General features: G+C 40.0%; 1 protein-coding gene and 1 pseudogene across 2 annotated transcripts in view; both read right to left on the bottom strand.

Annotated features, from left to right (window-relative positions):
• The window catches only part of Gpd2 (glycerol-3-phosphate dehydrogenase 2 (mitochondrial)), a 161,169-nt gene that overhangs the window by 127,396 nt on the left and 13,185 nt on the right, over positions 1-20,588 (bottom strand). The gene's annotated exons all lie outside the window — the stretch shown is intronic.
• On the bottom strand, positions 16,765-18,117 carry LOC105993883 (annotated as a pseudogene).

Genomic DNA, 20,588 nt, shown 5'->3' with positions numbered 1-20,588 from the left:
ACAATTCTGCCTTAAAGATGCTATCAAAGAATCAGACAAAGTTATTCCTGTTTTCTTTCATTATTCTGCCCTTTTTTAACCTGTTACTAGGTTAAGCAAGGAACCAACATTCTTCTAACAGCACAAACCTGTTTTCATAATTCACATGCAGTTAGAAAATCCATTTTAGTAACTAGGAAAAATTCTTTTTTTGATATATACTATATGCTGAACGACAAAATATGAAACATCTATTTTCACAGTACAATGCATCAAGCCCTTTATCCAGATGCATTAAAACTATAACAAAGCCTTATGAAGTACCAACAATCATGACTACTGAACATACATTCCAAATGTTTCACAAGAAAACAAAGTCTAGTCATGAGGCTATGGCTCAAGAAAACAAGTGAGCCTCATCATATAAATAAATGCATTTTTAAAGGCTTAGATCTTCTCAACTAGTATAAAGTCATTGATTATCAAGTGAAAAGATTTTACCTAGGAGTGATAATGAATTTTAACCCTATAATTCTAGGGTGGGGAAACTATTCTTGCTAAGGGCCATTGGGATATTTTTAACATCATTCACAGGCCATACAAAATTCTCAATATAGGTAGATGGCATATATTTCTGGCCCATCATGCACCAAATGATTTTACATGTCTTACGTGGCCTGCAGGCTAGATATTCCCTATTCCTACATAATCCAAAGAAATGCATCATAAGAAAAATGAAATCAAATAACATGTTCACAGAACACAAAATGTGGTATCTTGGATCAAGCTTCTACTTATTTAGGTCTTTATGAAATACACTACTATAAATTTGGAAAGACTGTCTCCTGAATGTAAGCATTTTCCTTTCAAAGTAAAAAGCCGTAAGGAAGTTGGGCATATTAGTGAACATCTGTGATTCTAGCCTATAATAAATATATTTAGGAGGTGGAGGCAGGAGAATTTTGAATTCAAAGCCAGTGTGGGCCACATAGAGAGCTCATGAGTCAATAAATAATGTCAATGGACTCTCTTAGCTTTCACTTATTGTTTCTAATCAATGAGCAAGGAAATCATGCCAATTTTCTCAAAAGTCCTAATTTTAATGGCATTATACATTAATACATATATGCCAATTATAGCTTGGTATAATTAGAAGTGTGTTTTAGGGCTAGGTATGGTGGTGCAAACTTGCAATCTCACCAGTCAGGAGGCAAAAGCAAGTAGATAAGATATTTAAGCCTAGCCCAGACTATGTGCATAGTGAGACACTAGCCAAAAAAAAAAAAAAAAAAGAAATGTTTGTTTCTGAAACCTTGAGTTCATTAAAATATGGGTTATGATACCTAGTCACAGTGCAAGAATTTCAGTTAAATTTATTTACACTAAATACATTATTTCTAAGAGGAACACTAGGCGCCAATGCTTATATGTGTTTGATCACCTAAATAATAGTCATCAAAATGAACTCCACTCCAAGAAATTGAAACAAGAGGATTTTTTCTGTGTTGCTGTTTTTTGTTTTCTTTTCTTTTTGTTTTCTTTGTTCATTTTTCTGTCTCTAGGAGGGTAAGGGAGAAGATACATAAATGGAGGGACAAAGAGTAAACAAATGCAGCAGTGATACTCACTAGACCCTATGAAAATGGACTATGTGAATTGAGAAAAAACCTGGGAGAGAATAAGGGAAGGGGTGCAATGTCCAAAAGGAAATGTGCTCTTTACTGGACTTATGTAACTGTAACCCCTCTGTATATCACCTTTATCATAACTATAAAACAATTTTTAAAAATCAATCCTTCTAAGTTGAACACAGCTCTACTATAAACAACACTATACTAATAATTAATGCATAAGCCATGACCAATAGATAAAGCAAGCCAAATGGGAAGACCAGTTATTCTGCTCTCTGGAAATCGAGACTATCTCCAGGAAGTGAAGGTAACTACATTTTACAATCCGTACTTCCCTAACATACACACACACACACACACACACACACACACACACACAGAGCCTCCTGAAATTTATACTTATAATCACTCCTCTATACATCTAAGAATCCACATATACATATCCAGGTATATAATTTATACATGGAATGCACGTATAATGTCTCCAAAGACATTCTGAGATGCACTAGCCAACATTATCATATACTGTGTTATTTTGTTAAGACATCACACTTCCTTAAAGCATCTGACCCTGAAGGAATAAGTATCAGAAAACATGAGCGATGTTGAAGGAACTCATATTGCTAACAATGATCCTATTTAAAAGTATGTGAAAATAAAATAGCATTTTTTAAATCTTCCATCCCCCTCACCCTCCCTGAAAGCACCAAAAAAAGTCTGTTTTCCATCACCAATGCAAAAGTAGTGAACAATCATCTGGGCTAGACGTGTTGATCATAAGGCTTATTCTACCCCACTGGAATAAGGCATCCTCCCAAACATCTCATTTTTAGATTTGTCTTTTCTTCTGTAGAAGGACTGGCACACATCCTCTATGGAAAGCGTCATTCAAGTTCCAGTCTCTAAATGTGTAGTCCCTGTGCCTGAGGTGCTATGCTCCAACCTGAAGCAACTAACAACAGCTCACAGCCCTAGATGTACATATCAAAAAGAGAAGATGCGGGCTGGGAAGGTGGCTCAGTGGTAGAGCGCTTGCCTTGCATGCATGAGGCCCTGGGTTCGATTACTCAGCACCACATAAGCAAAAAAAGAAAAAAAAAAGCCAGAAGTGGCGCTGTGGCTCAAGTGGTAGAGCGCTAGCCTTGAGCTGAAGAGCTGAGGGACAGCGCCCAGGCCCAGAGTTCAGGCCCCATGACGGGACCCCCAAAAAGAGAACATGCATATGCAATAATCAATGTTCTATCACTGTCATTTGTTTTTAAAAATACCATACTAAAAACTAAAATCACCAAGAAAGTAATCTAGTAGAAACAATTAGGGAGACTCTACCTGGTAATTCTTTCACTAGCTGGTTTTGCAATTTCCAACAGATTGAACTTGCTAATTCTCCAACCATCAATGTGGTAGCTTTAAAAATCTCCACAGTGATTTAAACTTTACATTTTTATTATTTTCATGTTTTATGATGTTTTTCCATTCAATTGGTGGAGAGGTGGTGCTGCCATTTGACTTTTAAATGTTCCTCCAGGTCATATGCAAAAGCAGTCATCACTAGCCTGTGGCACAATTGAGAGAGGATGGAACTTTTTAGAAGAGTGCTAGTGGAAGGAAGTTAGGTAATTAAGAGTGTTCCCTTGAAGAGATTATTGAGCCACCATGATGTGAAAAGGTTTCCTCTGTTATCTACATCCAAGACAGTCTGCTCTAAAGCAACGGGGCCAAGCGAACATGGACTGAAACTCAGTGAAAACACACCTTCCTCTCCTCTACTTGATTGCGTCAAGTATTTTGTCACAAAAATGGAATGCTGACGAACATTGGTGATGATCTCTCATGTGATTAGTTCGTACTATGGCTCAAGCGCTAGAGTGCTAGCCTTGAGCTGAAGAGCTGAGGGACCGCACCCAGGCCCAGAGTTCAGGCCCATGACCGGACCCAAAAAATAAATAAATAAATAAATAACTTGTGGATATTGCTGCACTTCAAGGTATGAATGAAACTATTGAAGGCTTTTACAAAGGTCAAAGAAATTAAACCAGATATATAGTCTAGGATTTCAAAAAAAATTCTGCTTTGTCTAAAAAAAACATTTCACAAATATCTCTGCGTGGGAGTTGGGAATGTGGTTTAGTGGTAGAGTGTTTGCCTAGCATGAATGAACCACATGAATAGAAAAAGCCAGAGGTGGCGCTGTGGCTCAAGTGGTAGAGTGCTAGCCTTAAGCAAAAGAATCTCAGGCACAGTGCCCAGGCCCTGAGTTCAAGCCCTAAGACTGAGGGGGGAAAAAAATATATATATATACATATATATATATATATATATATACATATATATTCTACAAACAATTAGAACATTTTCCCATATTCTACTGGATTTAAAAAAAAAGTTTACAAATAAATGGACCAAACATATCAATCTGATAGTACTCTTTTTTTTCCTTTTTTTTTTTTTTAATCAGTCATGGAGCCTGAACTCTGGGCCTGAGCACTGTCCTTCAGCTGTTCTGATCAAGGCTAGCACTCTACCACTTGAAACAAAGCACCACTTCTGGCTATTTCTGCTTATGTGGTACTGAGGTCTCGAACTCAGGGCCTCATGCATGCAAGGAAAGCACTCTACCACTGAGCCACCTTCCCAGCCACCTCTGATAGTATTCTTAAAAGACAAAAATCCTTTGTTGAAAACTACCTTATTTATTTATTTTATTTTGTCAGTTCTGGAGCTTAGACTCAGAGCCTGGGCACTGTCCCTGAGCGTCTTTTGCTCATGGTTAGCACTCTACCACTTAAGCCACAGCGTCACTTCTGGCTTTTTCTGTGTATGAGATACTGAGGAATTGAATCCAGGGCTTCATGCATGCAAGGCAAGCACTCTACCACTAAGCCACATTCCCAGCCAAAACTCCCTTATTTAAAAAATTAAAAAACAACATTATTTACAAAGAAAAATTTAAAATTATACCTTGCAAGAAAATAACCAAGGTATCTAAGATCCTATCTCAAAGGGAGGCAGGCAGGCAGGAAGGGAAGGGAAGAAGGAAGGGTAGGGTAGGGTAGAGTAGGGTAAGGTAGGAGGAAAGGAAAGGGAAGGGAAGGGGAGGGGAGGGGAGGGGAGGGGAGGGGAGGGGAAGGTTTATTGATGGGATAGAGTTAGGATATCACCAAGTTTTAATCACACAGTGAGCCTGTGGAATTTATGTTTCAAAGGAAAGAAGAAGCATTGGTAGAGCACACTTGAAGCCCTGGGTCCAATTCCCAGCACTGCCAAAACAAAACAAAAACAACACTAAATGCAATTCTTGCTTTTTATTCACAAGTAAAGGGAAGTTAGGGGGAAAAGTGCAAATGAAGAGAGAGTGAGTGAACAGATGACTTGAGAAAATAGTAAACAAACAGAAATCAATCATAAATAGACTCTACAACAGAGGAAACAATACTTGGGAGATAATCTGAATATAAATACTTATTGAACTCACATACTTGACAGACAACTCTATGCCATTCACGCTGACCAGCCGGTAATAGAGAAGGTCAACTGAAAAAGCCACTCAGTCCTGAAAGAGGAAGCTATTTCTGCATTTCTATTCTCCCTGGGACTGGATAACTCAGGCCTCACACTTGCATTGCTCATAAACTTGAACTGTTTCTGGACCGATACTGGATAAGCATCTGAGGTCATATCTCCATAGGTTCTACACTCAAGATATCCCCCATGAACTTCAGTCTGGGAAGTTAAGAAAGCTAGGAGAAGCACATTGATGCAACTGATAGATTTAATAGGTGATAAATTATAGTTGTTTATGGGTTTGAATGTTGAGTATGCCTGGCCTATTCTCATTTTAGTTCATAATTTTCCCCCTGTTGGAGACTGAAGAGCAAAAGTCAATTGACTGAGTCTTGCTGTTGCACCGGAAATAAGAGGGCCACTCAATTCAATTCCAGCCCAAGAAACACTCTGGCTGAGTGGATACAATTCACCAGACTCCAGTGGTGACTAGGCTTATAATGTTGTCAGTCAAATCACACAGCTGGTGGAAATCAGCAGAGCACATTAGCAATTTAGCCTCAACGGCCGCTCCTCAACCAGAAATTTGAAGATCATGTTAAGAGAAACTCCAAGTTAATCTAACAGGGCCCATCTTTTGAGCCCCTGTTCTGACCATACGGCCATCAGAAAGCAAGTGACTGGAAAAATGCTGTTTCTAATAGGACTCAGGTCAAAATTCCCCATTGCAATAACCAGTTCTCCATCCTAAGTGACCTTCAGGCCTGACCTCACCCTGTGCACTTCTACCTACTCCCTGGGCCATTCACTTGGCAGCTGCCAACAACATGTTTCTTTTTTCAGACTATGCGCTCTGAGAGATCATGTCCTTCACTATCCACCCATGATGTCTCAGCCTGAACAGAGCAATCTCACTTCTCTTCCCCCCTACCCCCTACCCCCACCAAGCTCCCTCCCTGGGGGGGAAAAAAAACACATGCTAAAGATCTGTGGGGTTTGACAGCATATCTGTAATTCCATTAATTGAGAGGCAGAGGCAGAAGGATTGTAAATTCCAGACCAGTCTAAACTACAAAGCAAGAACCTATCTCAAACCCTCCTATACCCAAAAAGTAAATAAATAAAAGCAATATCGCTGGGCACCAGTGGCTCACACCTATAATCCTAGCTACTCAGAAGGCTGAGATTTGAGGATCACAGTTCAAAGCCAGCCAAAGCAGGACTCTTATCTCCAATTAACCACCAGAAAGCTGGAAGTGGTGTTGTGGTTCAAGTGGTAGAGCACTAGCCTTGAACTGAAGAGCTGAGGGACAGCGCCCAGGCCCAGAGTTCAAGCCCCAGGACCGACAAAAAATAAAAATAAAAACTAAAAGCAACATCATCTGTACTGTCCCCTCTTCTTGGCACTGCTGGACTCATCTTTTCAAGACCCTTTCCCATTTTTCCACACAGACTGGACAGTGAGTATAGTTAACTCACCACACCTAGAAGACTGTGGTCAACATCCTGGCTGTCAGTATAAAAGCAACCTTTTTATGATACTAAACACTACAGTAAAGAAAATTCTAGAAATATATGAATGACCAAATACGTTAGGAGTATTTTTATTACTTAGTAACAAGCTTTTTTGGGGAGGAGAGAGGGAGTTTATTACACTCTGGAAAGAGATGGGGTAATAAACAAATAATTATGAAGAACAAAAGAATATAAAACAGTGCCTGTGTACATTTACAGTATGTGTATATACACATGTAAAGACTAGAGTAAACCCCCAAACTGTTTTTTTAAGTTTCCTTAGAGTGTGATTTATTTGCATGCATCATTTTCTATACTTCTAAAATGAACCTGTATTATCTTTGGAATAAGAAAAAAAGTGTGTGAGTACCTATAAGAGAGAGAAGTGAAGGAATCCAAGAGCTTTAAAGAGCAAATACAGATGGATAACTGACATTTGACGACACCCCATATCATCTCACCATTGCTTGAGTGATTTTTCTGTTACACAACTTCTCATCTTTAATGAACAAGAGTAAAAGAAGCACATAGAAAAAGGAAAAAGGATAGCTTGCCTTTGCAATTTATTAGGGATCCTTGACTAAGAACTAGAAAATGTCACAAAATTATCTACCTTGTTCTGAAGAGCCTGGTGTCTCTACCCTAACTAGAATGAATTTGTCTGGAGCATTTGACCCAGTAACTATTTAAACTGGAGTGAAACTGCACCTGTCCTAGCCCTGCTCTTTCATTTATTGTACACTGTTTCTGCTCAGCAATTTAAAGTTAACATAACAAACCAAACCAGTCCATGCAAAGCAACTAATAAAATTTCCTTAAAGTGTATTCTCCAATCCTCAACTCTGCAAATGGAGAATCTCTTCAGTCAACCACACACCCAGGGGGGCCCTGCACTCTGCCAGGCCCTAGAAAAAGCCTGTAGATAGATATACAGGGAAAGGAGAACTCATCCTGGGAAATTAGCAAGGGATGGGGAATCTTTCTTCTCTCCCCAAAGACAATTGATTGCTTCATTGTAGGACACAGCCACTATTCTAGGCACAACCAGGATCCTGCCAATCAAAGGTTCTTCCCTGGCACATTCAGATGATATGACTTTCGTGTGCAGGGTGACATTCACTACAAAGAATACCCACAGACACCAGACACCTGCAGTCCTTGGCTGACCTGCAATTCATCCAAGTAGTATGACTTGAGCTGTAGTTCCCACATCTACAAAATCTCTTCTATGTCCAAAGTTATATAGAATTTGAGATAATGTAAATGCAGTGTATAATGGATCTGCTATTAAGAACTCCCACTGCTATTACCTCAGATTACTTAGCACCAGTCAAGAGCTCTGGACTATCCCCATCTACACATTTGCAAGGCAGTGACACGGGGAGACTATAGTTAGAGGAGGGAACGAGAGCAGCCCACCTTCCCAGGGCTTACAATGCTGGTTTGGTCTAACCAGCACTTATTTAGTCCAAGTTCACTCAACTCAAACACTAGGGGAATAAATCTATCATGTCCCTGAAAAAAAAAGTAGTTAGACCTCTTCCAGATTTTCTTTCTAGCATCTCTTGCCAAAATAAATACTGCTTCAAACAAAACAGACACTGTTATGTGCATAGTGTTTTATCACAAATAAATCCCAATAAAGCTAGAATCTACCTCAGATCTGGGCCACAGGTTACCGGTTGCAGAAGCCAGAGGAGGACAGCTGACGTTCTCTTCAGGTCAGGCTCCAATCACGTGGAGTGCAATGATTGTACCACTAATGCTTGTAGTTGGTAGATTGAAAGCATTCCCCGTAAAATGCCTGATCAAAGGTTTGTGGCCCGGATTAACCTAAGTCCCTAGGACAACAGTGCCCTACAACATGGTTTCTCATCCTCTTTTCAGAATAGCACTTGGTGGTGCTTATTTTTTGGTTCTGAGAAACTGAGGAAATATTTTCTGGCTCTGTCACAAACTCTGGAGACTAGATTAAGATTCCAGATAATTATAAATGAATAAATAAATAAACATGCTATTATAAAACCCAAATGCAATCAAAACCACCAGTTATGAAAGTTAATTTTCTAAAGAAACCTACCTTATTTTTAAAGACTATGTGCCTTCAAGGATGATAATATTAATCTTGGAACATAAAAACGTACATAATGTCCATAGATACTGAGCTATTCGGCTCATCTGCTAAGATTATCCTAACTTATTATTGTAAATAAGGGAAACCATGGGACCTATGTTTCTTTGGGCGTGGCTTACTTCACTTAATATGATTTTTTCCAAATCTTCCCATTTCCTTACAAATGGGGCAATGTCATTCTTTCTGGTGGAAGCTGGTACCCTAGTATTGTATATTCATTTTCTTGAATTAGGGAAGGGAAGGGGAACAACAGAATGGTGAGACAAAGGACAATGGGGAGCCAATGCAACAGCAATATACACCAGACAAAATGTTGGAAATGATCTGTACAACTTGGGGGAGGTTGCAAGGGGGCAGGGAAGTAGGAGAAAAATGAGGGAAGGGGTGAAAAGTTTGACAAGAGAGGTACTTATTACTTTACTTATGTAACTGTAATCCCTCTGTACAGCACCTTGACAATAAAAAATAAATAAAAGAAAACCAAAATGACTTTGGATCATCTTATTCCAAGAACCTAGGAACAAGAGTGATTCCATCTCAAAGGTCTGCTCACTCATTCAGTGAGCCAACCACAGGCCACTAATCTTCTATGTCCCCAAACCACTGTTATCAAAGCCTCACAATCCCTTCCAGTCCTCACTGACCCCCAAGCCAGCCTTCCATTTACCCTCCATTGGCTAGCTTCCTACCCTAAAGAGTCACTTCACAGTCCCATCATTTCAAGTCGTTATAGCCACCTTTACTGCCTGATAACCCTGATATCTGGCTTGTATTATCTCAAGCCTGTGTAATACAGAATTAATTTTTGGTTTATGCAGGATTAAGGAATCTGGCATTTGAAGAGACTTGAAAGAAACTGGTCTGGTCACCATGGTTCCAGAAGACTTCACACACCAATCCTGCAATAATAAGTGGGCACTGGCAAATGCTCAATCAATTGTGCTTATTCAATTTTTTTTCTTTTTTCTATTTTTTCTTTTTTTTCTTTTTTCCCCCCTTTTTTGTCAATCAAGGGGCTTGAACTCTGGGCCTGAGTGCTGTCCCTCAGCTCTTCAGCTCAAATCTAGTGCTCTACCACTTGAGCCACAGTGCCACTTCTGGTTTTCTAGTGGTTTCAAGATAACAATCTCACAGACTTTGCTGCCTGAGCTGGCTTTCAACCGTGATCCTCAGATCTCAGGCTCCTGAGTAGCTAGGATTACAGGCGTGAGCCACCAGCACCCGGCAAACAATATGTTTGATGTATGTATTTGAGTATATGTTTCTTTGAAATTGTTAATGATTACAACTTGGCATAAAGCAATGATAATAATGAGTGAACAAATGATTCAAGCAATGAAAGTCACACTGTAAAAGCAAAAGAACAGGCTGGTTATTTGACCCAGCAGTGGGTGGTGGAGAGAAGCCATCACTACACACCTCTCCCATTCCACACAGTCCCTGAACCACGTGGACAGAAGACCTTCATGCTATGCCACACCTGGGAGCAGAGAGCAGAATACTTGAGACTCCTCCCAGGGCTCCACTCCACCAAGATCCCAGTGATAACAGAATGATTCAAAGGTGAAAAGCAGCTGTCTGTCCCAGACAAAGTCATTTTCCTCATACTTTATCATATACGTCAATAAGAGCAAGCTCATCAAGATCTATCCTTAGAAGCTTATCCTAATAGCTCAGCAATCAAGGTCACATGGAGAACATGTGGAGACAGCAAGGTGAACATGTGCTTGCTCATCTCAGAGGTATACCAGAGTAAGAAAGGCAAAGATAGATTGTTGAATATGGTGAATGCCTTAAGACCAGTTTCTTAAACTCTCACCAAGAAAAAAAAAAGAGGTTTTTTAGCAACTGTGATTAACCCATTCATCTCCTCTCAGGTGATTAGAGCACAACACTCCTGCCTGGACATTTGAGGAGGTTGTTATGCATTGCAGGAAGAAAAGGAGCTCCTCATGAGCACTTTGGGCTCTGAAGAACTGAATTATTTTACCTAGGCTACCTGGGCATTCGATTTTATGTTTAAATAAAATATTTTGCATTCTAGAAAAAAAACAAAACAATATACTTTTCATCCTAATTAAGTCAAACAAATATTTCCTGCACTCACTCTCCATCAGCAACTTTTCCTCCACGGTGATTAAAACAAGTCTATGTGAAAAAGGACATATAACATTTGCTATCTGTAAGTATAAACATAAATGTACATTTACATATGATAAGACATATATACTTAAATATGCACAATCATTTATTCAAACAATATTAAACCAGGTACCAGTGTTTCATGTCTACAATCTGAGGCTGAGATCTGAGATCATAGTTCAAAGGCAGCCAGGCAGGAAAGTCCCTGAAACTCCAATTAGCCACAAAAAACTGGGCTCCAGAGGTAGAGCACTAGCCTTGAGCAAAAAAATCAGGGATAGCCCCCAGGCCATGAGTTCAAGCCCCAGAAACTATACCAGGAAAAAAAAAAAGGAAAGGAAAGAAATGCCTGTGGATATAGGGGTATCATGTAGAAAGAAGGACACCAACTCTAAAGGAACTTGGCAAAGACAGTTTACTTCTGCAGAGAAGGGTGTGTGAGCATTCCAAAAGGGTGTAAAGCTGAACTCACATCCAGACAGACTGAGCCCTTACATCTCTGGCAATTGGCTAATACCCAACATTTAAACCAAAGGAACTGGGGAGTGTTGGTGGTGGACTTTGATAGAGCAAAGGACCTGGCAAGTCTTACAGGCTTTACATCTTGGCAGGGAATTTTCACAGACAAAAGGAAGAGTGGCTTAGCAAAACAGGAACCCAGAACAGGGCAAGTAAAATTGGAGTCTTACAAAGGACTGTAACACACTTTGTTTAAAAGTTTTGTTAAAAAAAAAAGACTATTTCCTACAAGCAGTATTTTGTTTAAGCCTGTGAGTGAATAACTTGTGTTTCTGCCTTGAAGAAACTCTTAAAGAAAGAAAAAAGACTCTAAACAAATAAAAGTGATACTAACAAGGTTCAGGTCAGTTAAGAAGCTAAGGGAGGAACAAAGAAAGGAAGGGTAAGGAAACTTGATCACAGCAGGTTCCATGAGAAAACAGTATTTAACAATATTTCATGTTGAAGGTCCTCTAGGTATGAAGTGGCTGTGAATAAAGATAAAATGATCTGAGTAAACACAGCATTTTTAGAACAAGGTATTTGTTATGGTGTCTGACTAAAGCTGAAGGTGGCAATGGGTTAGTCCCTGAATGGAGTCTCCTTCCTTCTGGGAATAGTGACCAGTAATAAGACTTAACATGACTTAAGTAGTAAAGGTAACTTTTATTACCAGCCAAGAATAGCAGAAGTGGGAGGTAAATCAGCAAATCAATTTGTCAAACCCTTGGGGGTTGGGAAGGTAAAGATAATCAAGTAAAAGAAAAGACAAGTGAAGATTTTCCTGGAATTCAGACACTGCCTTTTCTTTTATGGTTCTTTCCATCATCTGTCTCCATGGTAATTATCAACTGTCAGTTCACTGGAGCTTGTGTCATTTAGCATGCAGACAGCATCATAATGAAGTAATCCCATTTATATCCAACCAGTTTGGGCCAGCCCACCTGAAGAGGAGCTTTTGGTTCCTCTCCTACTAATATCCTGTCCTCAAAGGTAAATATGATTTGGCTGAGTAGTTAGTCCTGAGTGGGGGAATAATTAGCAGGAATGAGCAAGGTGGGGCCAATTGCTGAATATCTCATATGATTCGTGAGAATTCAAAATATCCTGGACTTTGCCCAGTAGGCAATAGATAATGAAGGCTGTCAAACATATTTGTTGGCTGCCTACTGTTATGAGATCTGCTGCTAGTCAACTTAACGTTATATTAATTCTTTCAACATTCCTTGGAGGATTTGATAGAATCACATTTCAGTGTAAAAAGGAAGTCCTTCATTTTCTATGTCCCAGTCTCTGAAACAGATCTATTTAATGAACTAGAAGAGCATGAGTCTAGGAAGGAGAAAACCAGAAGACTAGACATGAGTATGCAAGTTCAAACTCCAGTGATTCCACACAAAGACAAGGACAATGGATAGAAAAACAGTGTGCAAATACAATGCAGATTGCAAAAACAATCTGCTAAACAACAGGCCACACAGCTTCTGACAAACAGAAGGTCTCTCCCTCAGTGTTTTATACCATCCTCTGGTATGACAAGAGGCCCTACTGCTACTCTTTGCACAACCTATTTGACCTAGCTGGACAGAAACCACATTATTTTCCTAGCATCCCACCAGGAGAAATGTTCTTAGATACCCACATTTAAGTCTAATTTAGCCAGTATGTAAAAATCAGGGCTGGGATATGGCTCAAGTGGTAGAGCATTTGCCTAGCAAGCACAAGAAATTAAATTCAATCCTCAATATTATCAAAAACAAATATATATAATATATGTTACTTATATATATATGTATTTTATATATAGATATATATAGTATCCTTAGCCAAAATCAGTGTCAGAATCTCCAAACTCAAACATCCAATTCTATAACAGTATCAAAGAAATATCTAATAAGCATTTCAACCTTAACATCACCAAAACAGAACATCAAGCCTGCTTTTCTCTCCAATTCTCCCCTCTCAGTAACTGGGCTCCTTTTTCAAATAAAAAGTACATGAGAGAGGACATCTAAAAGCTCTGCCACATAGAAGTCAGAAATAGTAGGATCACTGTCCACAGCCAGCCCAAGCAAAAGCACAAGACTCTATCTGAAAAAAAAAAACTACAAGCAAAGAGGGCTGGGGGAGGAAGGGGCCAAAATGGTACAGTATATACCCCCCAAGCAAAAGGCCCTGAGTTCAATCTCTAATACCACCAAAAAACAAACAGGAAAAAAGTGTAAATATTTATTTTGAAGGTATTTCTTCCAGATTATTAATCTACATCTACCTACTTCCTTCCAACTTTAAAATAACACTCTCTAGACTGATAATTTCTCAAATTAGCAACTAAAATACTCCTAAATACTAATTCCAATGTTTTTCCTCTGCCTCCTTTAATGATGTCTACATTTAGCAGTCAGAACAGTTTTCAATAGCATGCATTCTTACTAGCAGCAATACCAACCACCACAGGAATTTGGTGGTTAAAAATATTGTACATTACAGGTAGCAGAAAAACAAAGGAGGAGGTAACAATGCTCTATAGGAAACGTACTCATTACCCTATTCATGTAACTGTAACCCCTCTGTACAGTATTTTTACAATTAAAAACATTAAAAATTGTATATTACAATGGGTTTGTGACCCTGTGAAACTCAACTATACTCAAAAATCTTATTTTTTGCACATAAGGAACACTCTGATAAACTAAAATTAGCTGAAGCTTTCAATTAGTTACTTTTAACTTAAATTTTCTTTTAGAGCCGTCATCCCAGCAACTCAGGAGACTGAGATCTAAGGATCACGGTTCAAAGCCAGCCAGACAGCAAAGTCCATGAGACTCTTATCTCCAATAAACCACCAGAAAACTAGAAGTGGTGCTGTGGCTCAAGTGATAGAGTGCTAGGCTTGAGCTGAATTGCTGAGTGACAATGCCCAGGCCCTGAGTTCAAGCATAACGACCGACCAAAAAAAATTTTTTTTAATTTTTGGACAGGTATTAAGTGACAACATTTTGTTACACTCATCTACACATAACCTTCCAGTGGTTCTTATCACTCTAGAATAAAATCTAAAAGTCTTCCCTGGAATTATATAGCCTTGCAGGATCCAGCCTTTGTTTCCTTTGTAAAGCTTCTCTTGAATAATGTATAGTGACACCTAAAGATATCCACATCCTAATCCCTAATCTTGTAAGCAATATCTTACATAGGCAAAAAAAAAAAAGAAAGGTTAGGGAAACATTACATTAAGCATTTTGAGAAGGAAAAATTATATTTAATTCTTAAGTAGACCCTAAATTAAATAACTTTATGTTTTTGTAAACATATGTGTGTGTGTATGTGTGTGTGAGTACACACTTGTCCCCTTCCTGTGGCTTGAACTCATGGCCTGGGCACTGTCACTTAGTGTTTTTGCTCAAGGCTAGTGTTCTACCACCAGAGCCACATTTCCACTTTCAGCTTTTTAGGGGCCAATTGGAGATAAGGGTCTCAGGGACTTTGCTGCTTGGGTTGGCTTCCAACTATTATCCTCAGATTGCAATATCATAGATATCTAGGAATCCAGCTGTAAGCAACAAGTGCTTTCCTGAGCAGGACTGTCATGCTCTTCAATAACAAGAGACCCACCACAGACAGAAAGAAGCAACATATGGTAAGTCCTGCCAGGATTGTGAGACATCCACAGGCTCTGAGTTCAGGGATGCCTAGAGGTCTGGGGGAGAAAACTGATCTCAGAATCACACAAATCAGGAGCCTAGATGCATCTAGTGCAGACACAGCATCTACTGAGAGAACAGTGCACCATAGACCAAAACCCTGCAAGAACCACAGAGAGAAATGCGAAGAAAAAGGAAGGAAGGAAGGAAGGAAGGAAGGAAGGAAGGAAGGAAGGAAGGAAGGAAGGAAGGAGGCTAAGGAAGGAAGGAGGCTAAGGAAGGAAGGAGGGGAAGGATGCTAGGAGAGAGGGATGGAAGGAGGGAGGGAAGCAGGGAGGGACAGAGAGAGGGAGGAAGGGAGGGAGGGGGAGGAAACAAAGGAAGAAGGAAGGGAGCTAGGGAGGGGAGGACTGGAGGTACCTTGGACCCTTGAGTACCTTATCTGAACAAAAACACATTCAACTGAAATTAAAAAGAAATTTCCAAGTTTTGAAGTAAATAAAAGTGAGAAAGTAAAGGAAAATTTATTTCCAGATGGAAGAGGTAATATCTAAATTCATATATATGAAATATGTAAACATTGGAGCCTATCCAAATCTGCCTCTCCTTTGAAATAGTAAAATTCTGGAAGTCCTGAAGTTTACCTAGGTATGAGGTGAGCCCTAATTATCTTTTTTTGTTTTTTTTCTTTTTTGGTCATGTGGCTTGAACTCTTTCTTGCCTAGACTATCTCTGAAGCGAGATCCTCAGATCTCTGCCTCCTGAGAAGGTGGATTACAGGTATGAGCCACTGGCACCTGGCAGTCCTAACTATCCTTTACCCACCAACTACTGTTGTCAAAAGTTCAGGGAGTGCTAAACTCACATGACCATGTGTAAAAGCTACAAAGAGGAACCATCACTTTGAGTCGTATACTTCCATTTCCTGTATTTGAGAAGATAAGAGGTTCTCTGTTTCCCATTTCTCCCTATTTTAACTTCTTATATTGGGGTCTTTCCTAAAATTTTGCAAAAACAAAACCACGTGCTGTCATGAAGTATAGCCAGACACTAGTGACTCATGCCTATATTCCTAGCTACTCAGGAGGTTCAAAGCCAGTCCAAGCAGGAAACTCCATGAGACTCTTATCTACAATAGATGACTCAAAAAAGACAGAGTGGCACTGTAGCTCAAGGGGTACAGCCCTCGACTTGAGCAAAAGAAGCAAAGGGACAGAGCCCAAGCCCAGACTTCAAGTCCCATGACCAGAAAAAGAAAGAAACAAATGTAGCCTGAAGAAGAAAAATGTAGCTAGAGGGGAGTAGAGAGAGGAAGAAGAGTTTCAGAAAGGAGGAAGTCTCACTCCAACCAAGACTATGACAGAAGCAAGAAATAAACCTGTAAACCACTCATAGCAGCAATACTTGCAATCCCAGCACTCAAACAGCAAGAAGCTCAAGAGTTTGAGGGTAGTCTGGACTACACAATGAATTGTAGGCCTGCCTAGTTACATATAAAATAAAACCCTGTCTCAAAAAAATAAAAAGTGAAAGCAAAAAAGATTCATTGAAAGTCATTTTCATTTTTTAATTCACTTTATTACATGTTCATAATTAATAACAAAATGAGTGTATATGAAAGTACAAAGAAAGCCAAAAAAAACACACAGTACAGTGCTAGTGATGCGCTTCACAGAACAGGTCCATATACTTAGACAAACTTTTCACTAATGAATCATCATGTATGGGAAGTAGCAAAAAAAGGCCTGACAGGAAATTGGAAGAAGCCAGTGGGGTACTTCCAGATCAAGGAGCTCTTAGCAACATTAAAAAAACTCAAGTTTCCATTTTCAAAGTCTAGGAACACACCAATCCTGCCCACAGGCCTCTCCATATAATGAGACAAAAATGGGGACGAGGTAAAGAGATGTGAATCATTACTCCCCTTCACACACAAAAGGACAAATATATCCTCAGAGTCAGTTATTGGGGAGTTCTTACGTACCCCAGAATTCCTACAGACTCCTAATGCCCAGTCCCAAGAGTCATCTACACTCAACTCCCAGTAATGTTTCCCAGAGCTGAACACATTTACTCCCCATCCAGTCAAATTGCTGGATCCATCAGAATTCAAAAATACATCATCATTGTCTTGGCCATTTATGAGTTTTCTCACATAGTCAAACTGCATCACACCAGGATTCTGTGGCTCCTGGTTGAAGGAAATCTCCACTCTGTACTGGTTGAGTTCTTCTATCAGTCCAGACATGGGAAGACCACTGAGCTTTGGATTCATAGGTTGGGGCAGAAAGACCAACAATGACTCACACCTTCGTAGTATGTATTTCAAATCCTTGAGGAGTTCCACATCTGGATTTTGGTAGGTTTTCATCAGCTCCTGATACATCTTTCTGAGTTGTTTGTTCTTATTCAGCATTTGTGTTTTTCTTCTTTCAAGTTGCTGTAAAGTTGTGCTTTCTTCAACTGAAAGTATGTCTGAATGCTTTTTTGCCTCTTCCTGCAATTCTGGAAGCAGCATCTCATAAGTATTGTTGATGAGCTTGCGATAGGTATACGCATAGCAAATCCAATCGGTGACTAAAACAAGCTGTTGATTCATGTTTCTCTTGTTTTCTTGTATCTTGTCCCATAAAGATCTCATTTGCTTTAACATCAGCTCCTGTTGCTGCTCAGCAGCCCCTTCAATGGAACAATGTCTATGGTTCCTGTGCCCTGGAGATTGGGAGCAGAGCTTACAGAGCAACTCCTTTTCCACTTCGCAGAACGTCTGCTTGGCCTCCTTGTGTATCTCACACTGGTGTTCTTCAGAGCTCAGGCACTGCCGGAGGCTAGCTTTTCTAGCAATGGACACCAGATGCTTCAGAATGATGTTGGTTTTGAGGTCTCTTTGCTGCGATGGACCCCTGCAGACAGGGCACATGTCTGGAATCTCGGCTTCTTCCCAGGCAAAGCAGATACATGGTCGACAGAAAGTGTGTCCACAGTCGATGGTGACTGGGTCTATGAGGATACCCAAGCAGATGACACAGGTCAGTTCCTCCCAGAAGGCCTTGGAGATGTCTGAGTCCATCTTTCCAATGAATGCAAGTTGAGAGAGCTGATTCTCCACTCTGATGCTCACCAACTATAGCCAGCACTTCTGTTGAAGTGGGAAGCTCTTCTGGATGGTCTGTGTGCCTCAGTGGTTTGGCTCAATTTATAGTTAGAGAGGGTGGGATCTAAGTATTCTGACAAGTAATCAAAATGCTTTTTTTGATGGGATTAGACTAGGGTGTGTTCTGAGCTTCCCTGAATAGGATTGCCATGCTCTTCAATAACAAGAGACTCAGCACAGATAGAAAGAAGCAAGAAATGGGAAGTCCTATTAGGATTGTGGGACATCCACAGGCTCTGAGTTCAGGGATGCCTAGAGGTCTGGGGAAGAAAGCTGATCTCAGAATGACACAAATCAGGAGCCTAGATGCATGTAGTGCAGACACAGCATCTATTGAGAGAATAGTGGATCATAAAACAAAACCCTGCAAGAAGCACAGAGAGAAATGCAAAGAAAAAGGAAGGAAGGAAGGGAGGAAAGAAGGGAGGGAGGGGTGTGGGAAGGAGGAAGGAAAAGAAGGAGGGAGGAGGAGGAAGAGAGGAAGCCAGGGAAGGAGGGGAGGAAGGGAGGTACCTGTGACCATTGAGATGCCTATCTGAACAAAAACACATTCATCTGAAATTAAAGCCAGATTTCCAAAAGTTTTGCTGTAAATGAAAGTGAGAAAGTAAAGGAAAATGTATTTCCAGATAGACGAGGCTATATCTAAATATCTATATATGAAATATGTAAATATAGGAGCCTATCTAAATCAGCCTCTCCTTTGAAATGGTAAAATTCTGGAATGTACTGAAGTTTACCTAGGTTTGAGGGGACCCCTACTTATCATTTTTTTTTCCTTTGGTCATGTGGCTTGAACCTTGGGACAAGACGCTGTCCCTGTGCTCTTCAGCTCAAGTCCAGAGCCCTCCCACTTGAGCCACAGTACCACTTAAAGTTTTCTGATGGTTAAGTGGATGGAGTCTTATGGACTTTCCTGCCTACACTGGTTTGAAGTGTGATCCTCAGATCTCAGCCTCTTCAGTAGCTAAAATTATATGTGGGAAACACCTGTGCCCAGGTAGTCCTAATCATCTTTTTTTCTTCTTCTTTTTATTGTTGGTCGTGGGGCTTGTCCTCTTCGCCTGAACACAGTCTCTGAGCTCTTCAACTCAAGGAGAGAGCTCTACCACTTGAGCCACAGCAACACTCTCCGATTTCCACTGGTTTATTGGAGATAAGAGTCTCAAGGACTTTCCTGCCTGGACTGCCTTTGAAGCGAGATCCTCAGATCTCTGCCTCCTGAGTAGATAGGATTACAGGTGTGAGCCACTGGCACCTGGCAGTCCTAACTATCTTATACCCACCAAATACTATTGTCAAAACTTCTGGGAGTGCTAAACGCACATGACCATGTATAAAAGCTACAGAGAGGAACCATCACTTTAAGTCTTTTACTAACTTTTCCTGCATTTGAGAAGATAAGAGGTTCTCTGTTTCCTATTTCTCCCTATTTTAACTTATACTAGGATAAGTGTTTCTTAAAACTTTGCAAAAAAAAAAAAAAACATACTGTCATGAAGTGTAGCCAGACACTAGTGACTCATGCCTATATTCCTAGCTACTCAGGAGGTTCAAAGCCAGTCAAAGCAGGAAACTCCATGAGACTCTCATCTCCAATAGATCACTCAAAAAAGCCAGAGTGGCACTGTAGCTCAAGTGGTACAGCCCTCGACTTGAGCAAAAGAAGCAAAGGGACAGAGCCCAAGCCCAGACTTCAAGCCCCATGACCAGAAAGAAAAAGAAAGATATGTAGCCTGAAGAAGAAAAATGTGAGCATGTAGCTAGAGGGGAGTAGAGAGAAGAAGAAGAGTTTCAGAAAGGAGGAAGTCTCACTCCAACCAAGACTATGACAGAAGCAAGAAATAAACCTGTAAACCAGTCATAGCAGCAATACTTGCAATCCCAGCACTCAAACAGCAAGAAGCTCAAGAGTTTGAGGGTAGTCTGGACTACACAATGAATTGTAGGCCTGCCTAGTTACATATAAAATAAAACCCTGTCTCAAAAAAATAAAAAGTGAAAGCAAAAAAGATTCATTGAAAGTCATTTTCATTTTTTAATTCACTTTATTACATGTTCATAATTAATAACAAAATGAGTGTATATGAAAGTACAAAGAAAGCCAAAAAAAACACACAGTACAGTGCTAGTGATGCGCTTCACAGAACAGGTCCATATACTTAGACAAACTTTTCACTAATGAATCATCATGTATGGGAAGTAGCAAAAAAAGGCCTGACAGGAAATTGGAAGAAGCCAGTGGGGTACTTCCAGATCAAGGAGCTCTTAGCAACATTAAAAAAACTCAAGTTTCCATTTTCAAAGTCTAGGAACACACCAATCCTGCCCACAGGCCTCTCCATATAATGAGACAAAAATGGGGACGAGGTAAAGAGATGTGAATC

Source organism: Dipodomys ordii, unplaced genomic scaffold, assembly GCF_000151885.1.
Source record: "Dipodomys ordii isolate 6190 unplaced genomic scaffold, Dord_2.0 Scaffold5, whole genome shotgun sequence".
Classification (NCBI taxonomy): Eukaryota; Metazoa; Chordata; class Mammalia; order Rodentia; family Heteromyidae; genus Dipodomys; species Dipodomys ordii.
The sequence above is the reverse complement of the archived record's forward strand: the minus strand, read 5'-3'. Positions and strand labels throughout refer to the sequence as shown.